The following is a 7,548-nucleotide window of genomic DNA, read 5'->3' as shown; positions in this document are numbered from 1 at the left end:
GAATATTGCCATCTGGAATGTAGCCTCATCTTCTGATTTTCAAGAGAAGTTGAAAGTAAGAATTTTAAAACTGAGCAACTAACATGTCTTTCTCTGACTGACTTATTTCACTAAGCGTAACACCCTCCAGTTCCATCCACGTCGTTGCAAATGGCAACCATTCTCTCTTATCTTGAGAAAATTTTCAAGGATAACTAAGTCTGAATTAAAAATAAGAAATTTGTAATTTGTTCCTAAAACATTCCATTATTCTCTTGATGTACAGTTAGCTGCACTGGGTCCTCTTCTTTACTTAGGCCAATAATCGAGAAAGTTACAGTTTAAGATGATACCGAACCTCATGATTTAGACATACCCTCCATTAAAAACAAAGTAAATTGTTGGATAAATCATAGATAAAAGGCGTAAAAATTGGAAAGTAACCAACCAGATTGTTCTTATTTTTGGACAAAATATCTACACCAAACCCTTCCTCAATTCTACATAGAAAATCTAGTATTTTAAAAGAGAATTTAGCAAGGTTGTTGAACACAAGAATTAACATGATATCAATAGCATTTTATACAAAATAACCCATTTAAAATATAATAAAAATACTCCATAACAATAAACTGTAAGATATGTAGAAATAAACCTAAAAATGATGCAACCAACTATTAGAAACTAGTTAAGAATATATAAGGAGATCTAAATATAAAAAATTTATAAAGGAAGGCCAATCAATAGCCTGAAAATATACATTTTTCCCCAAATTGATCAATAAATTTGATTTCCATTCAAAACTGAAACTGCTCTTTGGAACCTTTCAAACTGACCCTAAAAGTTCTCAGGGAGATGCAGGATCTAGTTACAATGTAGCTGTAAAGTGCTGCCTTGTCTTTGCCCCTGCTCAAAATAAAGCTGTTACCTTTCTAGCCCTGTCCGCCATGGTGCTTAGCAGCCAGGGATGCATGGTCTCAGACATGTTTACCAAGTTAAACACTGACTTGAGGGATGCCTGGGTGGCTCAGTCATTAAGCGTCTGCCTTCGGCTTGGGTCATCGAGCCCCACATCGGGCTCCCTGCTCGGCGGGAAGCCTGCTTCTCCCTCTCCCACTCCCCCTACTTGTGTTCCCTCTCTCGCTGTGTCTCTCTCTGTCAAATAAATAAATAAAATCTTTAAAAAAAAAAAATTAAAAAAACACACAAAAAAAAGTTCTCAGGTAAGCAAAAAACAAAAAAGACAATTTTGAAGAACAGTGTATGAAAGATAATTCTTATCAGATATGAAGATTCATTTGCAGCCTTAGTAATTAATATAGTGTGAGCTGATAGAGACAGGGGTTGATAAATAGATCAATAGAAAAAAGAAAAAAATTTGCACTTATATTGACAATATATTACAGAGGTAGTACTGTAAATGAATAAAAATGATAGACTAGCTAGTAAGTGCTGGTGAAAAAATGATTATTCATATAAGAAGAACATAAATTTAGATCCCTTCCTTAAACAACAGAAAGATAAAATGTCTGGTGGAGTAAAGTAAATGTCAAAAGCAAATCCTTAAAACTTTGAGAAGAAAATATATCATTGAGACATTAGGAATAGATTTCTTAGAAAAGAAACCAAAACCCTCCAGACACCGGAATAGTTAATGAAATTAAACATTTATATTCAAAAAATAAAGAAAGGAGAAAGATAAGCTTCACACTAGAAGAAAATATTCCCAAGATATATAATCAGGAAGTGTTTGGAGAATATACAAATGCCAGCAAATAAATAAAAAAACATAGAGTATCCAGGGGCGCCTGGGGGCCTCAGTCAGTTAAGCCTCTGACTCTTGGTTTCGACTCCCGTCAGTATCTCGGGGTCATGGGATCAAGCCCCACATTGGGCTCTGAGCTCAGGGGGCAGTCTGCTTGAGATTCTCTCCATCCCTCTCCCTCTGCGCCTCCCACCACAAGTCTGCGCAGGCTCTCTCTCTTTCTCTCAAATAAATGAGTCTTAAAAAAACCCACAGAGTATCCAATAGGAAAAAAATGACAAGAGATAAACACAGAGTATTCACAGAAAAGGAAGTCAGAACGGTTAAACAAGGAAAAGTCCAAATATATTAGTAATCATGAAATTGCAAATTAATGCCACAATAAAATAATTATTTCATATCCATCAGAATGGAAATGGTCTGGTGAGAGCAATCTTGATCAGGAATAGGTATCTGAGACATTCATACATTCTGAAGAGTAGCAAAGAAATAGAGGATTATTTTTGGCAATTTCAAGTAGAGATGAATATTAACATAATTTATGACCCTGGTATATTCTCTAAAGAAACACACATGTGGCTTTATTTATGAATATGTTAAATCTCAAAAACAGTATTTTGAGCAAAAAAGGGGCAAACTGCAAAATGACATATTCACTAAGACCATTTCCATGAAGTTTAAAACACAACATTTTGAAATACTGATGGATGTATATATATAATCAAAACCAAATGAGCATGGTAAATGCTAATATTAATTAATTCTGCCTGGAGCAGAAATTGGAAAAGTTTACACAACATTCTTTGATGGTAGTTGTACTTTTTCTGTTTTTGAAAAAATGATGTAAATGAATATGAAATCACATTAAGATTTTTCTAAAGGTGGTTTGTGAGTACATGGCTAAAATAAACATTGGTGGGGCGCCTGGGTGGCTCAGTCTGTTAAGCATCTGCCTTCGGCTCAGGTCATGATCCCAGGGTCCTGGAATCGAGCCCCGCATCGGGCTCCCTGCTCTGCGGAAATCCTGCTTCTCCCTCTCCCACTCCCCCTGCTTGTGTTCCCTCTCTCGCTGTGTCTCTGTCAAATAAATAAATACAATCTTTAAAAAAATAAAACAAAATAAACACTGGTTCTTCATTAACTATAAAAACCTATAAAATAGGTTTTTAGATAAATATTTGAAATAAAAAATACTAAATAAAACATCAATTATGACTATATTCCACTAAATGACAAAAAAGGAGGAAGATACACACACACCCAGCAAAAAGGGAATTCTCTAATAATTTTGCTGAGAAGAAATATATAAGAATACCCCTTATCTCCTAATTTCTCTTCCCTCTTTTTCACTTTGTATTTTAGAGAGATGGTAAAAGAAGAAAATAAAAATCTAAGCATCTCAATCTATGTATCTCCCTCTAAGCACTGCTTTAACTCTGTACAGTAAGTTTTGACAATATTTTGTTATATTACCACCCATTTTGAAATACATTCTAATTTGCCTTGCGATCCTTTCCTCCCTCCCTCCTCTTCTCTCTCTTCTCTCTCTCTCTCCCTCTCATATATGGGACTTTTAGAAAAAAACATACTATTCTTATTAATTTCTAATTCAGTTTATTGTAGTCAGACAATATACTCAGTTCTATTTCAGTCCTTTGGTATTTACGGAGACTTGTTTTGACCAGTGTGAGGTATATATCCTGCTGAATGCTCTACTTGCACTTGAGAAGAAAGTATATTTTGTATTTGTTGGATGTCATGTTCTTTAAATGTAAATTATAAGTTGGTTGATACTGTTGTTCAAACCCTCTTTGCCTTTACTAACATTTTCTGTCTCTTATTCTTCCAAATACTGAAAGAGGGATATCAATATGTTTATGGATTCGTCTATGTCTTCCTTTAGTTTTGAATTTTTTTGCAATGTGTATTCCAAAGTTCTGTATTATATTACATTTTCTAGGTAAATGAAAGTAGAATTTTCTCAAACATTAGGGGCATGCAGTTTAGAATTTTCATGACTTCTTAGTGAATTGATATTTTTATCATTAGGAAATATTCCACTTAATTTCTAATGTATTCTTTGTTTTGAGGATTTTTTTGAGAATGATCGCATGCCATTTTTCTTGAGTTTAGGGTTTTTGTGGTATACCTTCATTTTTATTTTTTTAAAGATTTTATTTATTTATTTGAGAGAGAGAGAATGAGAGATAGAGAGCACGAGAGGGAAGAGGGTCAGAGGGAGAAGCAGACTCCCCGCTGAGCAGGGAGCCCGATGCGGGACTCGATCCCAGGACTCCAGGATCATGACCTGAGCCGAAGGCAGTCGCTTAACTAACTGAGCCACCCAGGCGCCCGGTATACCTTCTTTTTTTAAAAAAATTCTATTTTATTAAACTGGAATACTGAAACTGACTTTGCCTTTGCCTTTCATACATTTTGGTTGTGGCTTATCTTTGCAATACAATTTGATCTGGGTTACTTATGTACCCTCAGTGAGGATATAAAAAAATACGTGCCCTGGCTGTCTGAAGAAGAAGGTATTCTGTTCAAGAAAGAGTTTTCTTTACAATCTGCCAAAAGGTTAGGATTTTCTCCTCCTTAGGCTAAGCTCTTGGGTTTATGATCTTTCCACTGGGCTCCTCCCTACTCTGCAATACCAGCCTCCCCACCCATGACATCTCTTCCTCAGGAGGCTGTCCACCATTCCACACACATCCTGGCTGGTTTGTTAGACACCATTGAGAGCACCAACTTTATGAGGATTAGACAAGTCATGTAGAAAAATCTCAATGTTTCAGTTTGATTTGACAACCTTTCATATACAGTACAAATGCCAACCATTCTTCTCCTTGCTTCCCTCTTCATTAAAACGTCTGACGTAAAACTAAAGATAGTTCTTACACCATCTTTATTTTGGGAAAACTGAAGGAACATGTTTCTATTGGCCTCACCCCAGCCTTCTTAATTCTTTTGGCCTGTGAATTCAGTCTTCTCTCTCCTGATAGTCATGCCTCCTTCAACCTAAGAATATTCTGGAATCTACTGTCTCGTTGGCTTGTTTGTTTTGTTTAAATACAATTTTTATTTTAGAATAGAGTTAGAAGTACAAATTTAGAAGATAGTATAGAGAGTTACCATATAACACTTATACAGTTTCTCCTATTATTGTCTTTTATTAGTATGGTACATTTACCATAATTACTATTAACTACAGTCCATACATTTTTCAATTTTTAAAACATTTTTCCTTAATATCCCTTTTCTGTTCCTGAATTCCAGCCAGGAAACCATATTGCACTTAGTGGTCACGTCTCCTTAGGCTCCTCTTGGTTGTTGACAGTTTCTCAGACTTTTCTTGTTTTGATGACCTTGATGATTCTAAGGATTCCTGGTCAGATATTTTGTAGACTATGCCTAAGCTACGATTTGTCTTAAGTTTTTTCTCCTAATTAGGCTGTGGTTTTAGGTTTTTGGCAGGAAAACTACAGATGAAATGTGTTATTTTTGTTACATTTTATCAAAAGTACATCCTAACAACAGAACTTATTACTATAGATTTTGACGTTTATCACCTGCGTGACATGGTATTGTCAGGTTTCTCCACTTACAAAGTTCCTCTTTTCCGCCACTCTCCATGCTTTCCACCTGTGCTTTTTGGAAGTAAGTCATTATGTGCAGCCCATATTTAGAGCCTTCACATCTCCTGTAAGGCACAGTATCTATATAAATTATTCGGAATTTCCTGGATGGAAGATTTGTCTCTTTTCTCTTATTTAAGCATCTATTCAATCATTCATTTATAACAGTATGGACTCCTGGGTATTTATTTTATATTACTTTAATCCTCCACACACAATCTAGCAATTAGTCAAAATCACCATTTAAATGCTCTAGCCAGTATATTATAGCTCTAGGATTTCTATCCAGGTAAGCAGATCTTGACTGTGTCTCCCTAGATGCTCTTGACTCTCCATATTTTGGGGTGGGTTTGCCCTGCAACCTCAGTGTTCTGATGAGTCTAAGAAAAATAACTGATTTTCAGTTTGTCCAGCTTTTTCTAGTAGGGATGGAAGTGACGGTGTGTGAGCTCTTTCTTTTTTGGAACTGAAAGTGCAAGTTGGTGTATTAGTCTGTCTTTATAAAGTATGCTGGGTCTTGTTTTTTTAATCCGTATGAGAATCTCTGACTTGTGTTTAGTCCATCACCCACTATTGTTGGGTTTAATTCTTTGCCATGCTATGTGTTTTATATTTCTCCCACATGTTCTTCTGCCCCTGCGCTTCCTTTCTTGACTTTTTTCATGTGAAGTTATTATTTTCTTAGTATTCAATTTTATCTCTATAGACTTTTTAGTTTTTCCATTTTGTGTTATTAGTGTTTCTCTAGTGATATAGTTTTAAGCTTCCCTTCAAAAAATATTACACTATTTCACAATGGAAGGACTTACAACAGTATAACCCTTCCTTTGTTACATATTCTATGGACCCCACAATACATCATTATCAAGTATTATTTTTTATTTGTAATAGTTTATAGCCTTTTAGGGAAATTTAAGTATCTTTATATATATAATATTACATATATATGTGTATTACATGTATGCATATATTCCTATATATTTACTCTTTCTGCTGATCTTCATTCCTTTCTTAAGAGAAGATATCCAGGATTTCATTTACTATCATTTCCCTTTAGGCTGAAGAAGTTATAATAGTGCAGGTTTCCTGGGGACAAATTCTTCTGTTTTGTCAGCTTAAAAATGTCTGATTTCACTGTTATTTGGGGAGATATTTTCACCAATTATAGATTCCTAGGTTCGTATTTTATTTTCTTTCACCGCTGTGAAGATCTTATTGTATTATCTTCTAGCCTCCCAAAGTTTCTGCTGAGAAGGACCCCTTCTGTTATATTTAATGTGTCTTTTTTTCTCTAGCTACTTTTAAGATTTGCATATTACATTGTTTCTAGCAGTTTGATGTGCCTAGTGATTTTTAAAATTTATTTATCCAAGTCGAGGTGTTTGATGAGATTCTTGGATTTGTGGGTGATTTCTTTCAACTAATTTTTAAAAGTCATCAACCATTTATCCTGACGTATTTCCTCTAATCCATTTTCTCTCTCTTTGCCTTTCAGGTTTGAAATTATGCAGACCATTTGATATTTTCTCACATATCACATATCTATTATCTCTTGTTTTTGTTTTAATTCTTTTTTTTTCTAGTTTGGATATACTCTATTGATCAGTATTCAAGTGTATTGATTCATTATTCTTCTGTGCTCAATCTGTTGTTAAATCCAACAGATGAATTCATTTTTAATCATTGATTTCATTTTTTCATTTATACAATTCCATTTTGTCCTTTTGCATATTCTCAATATTTTGCCATGGATGTCCACCATTTCCAATAGATACTAGCTATGGTGTGAATTTTTATATCCCCCTAAAATTCGTAAGTTGAAAATGATGCCAATATAAAGGTATTTGGAGGTATAGCCTTTGGAGAGAGAGAGATCTTGAGAGTGGAGCCCTCATGAATGGAATTAGTGTTCTTATAAAAGATACCCCACCAGGCCTCCCTAGTCCCTTCCCTCTGCCTTGTGAGGTTACAGTGAGAAGCTGCCAACTATGAACTAGAAAGTGGGTATGCACCAGACACTGAATCTTCTGGTGACTTGATCTTAGATTTCCCAGAATCACTTGGGTGACGTGGTATTGTCAGGTTTCTCCATTCCACTAGAGTCCAGAACTATGAGAAATAAATTTCTTGTAGCAGCTCAAGTGGACTAAAACAATATGTTAGTGT

The 7,548-nt window shown here is 35.0% G+C and overlaps 1 non-coding gene across 1 annotated transcript; it reads left to right on the top strand.

The window, feature by feature from the left end:
* The first annotated feature begins 834 nt into the window (after positions 1-834).
* On the top strand, positions 835-964 carry LOC114208767 (small nucleolar RNA SNORA63). Its single transcript, XR_003609132.1, has one exon. It is a non-coding gene; the product is annotated as a small nucleolar RNA SNORA63 (small nucleolar RNA).
* Positions 965-7,548: the final 6,584 nt, after the last annotated feature.

This window comes from Eumetopias jubatus, unplaced genomic scaffold, assembly GCF_037043125.1.
Source record: "Eumetopias jubatus isolate StellerSeaLion01/CBP00866 unplaced genomic scaffold, mEumJub1_p1.0 scaffold_5, whole genome shotgun sequence".
Classification (NCBI taxonomy): Eukaryota; Metazoa; Chordata; class Mammalia; order Carnivora; family Otariidae; genus Eumetopias; species Eumetopias jubatus.
The sequence above is the reverse complement of the archived record's forward strand: the minus strand, read 5'-3'. Positions and strand labels throughout refer to the sequence as shown.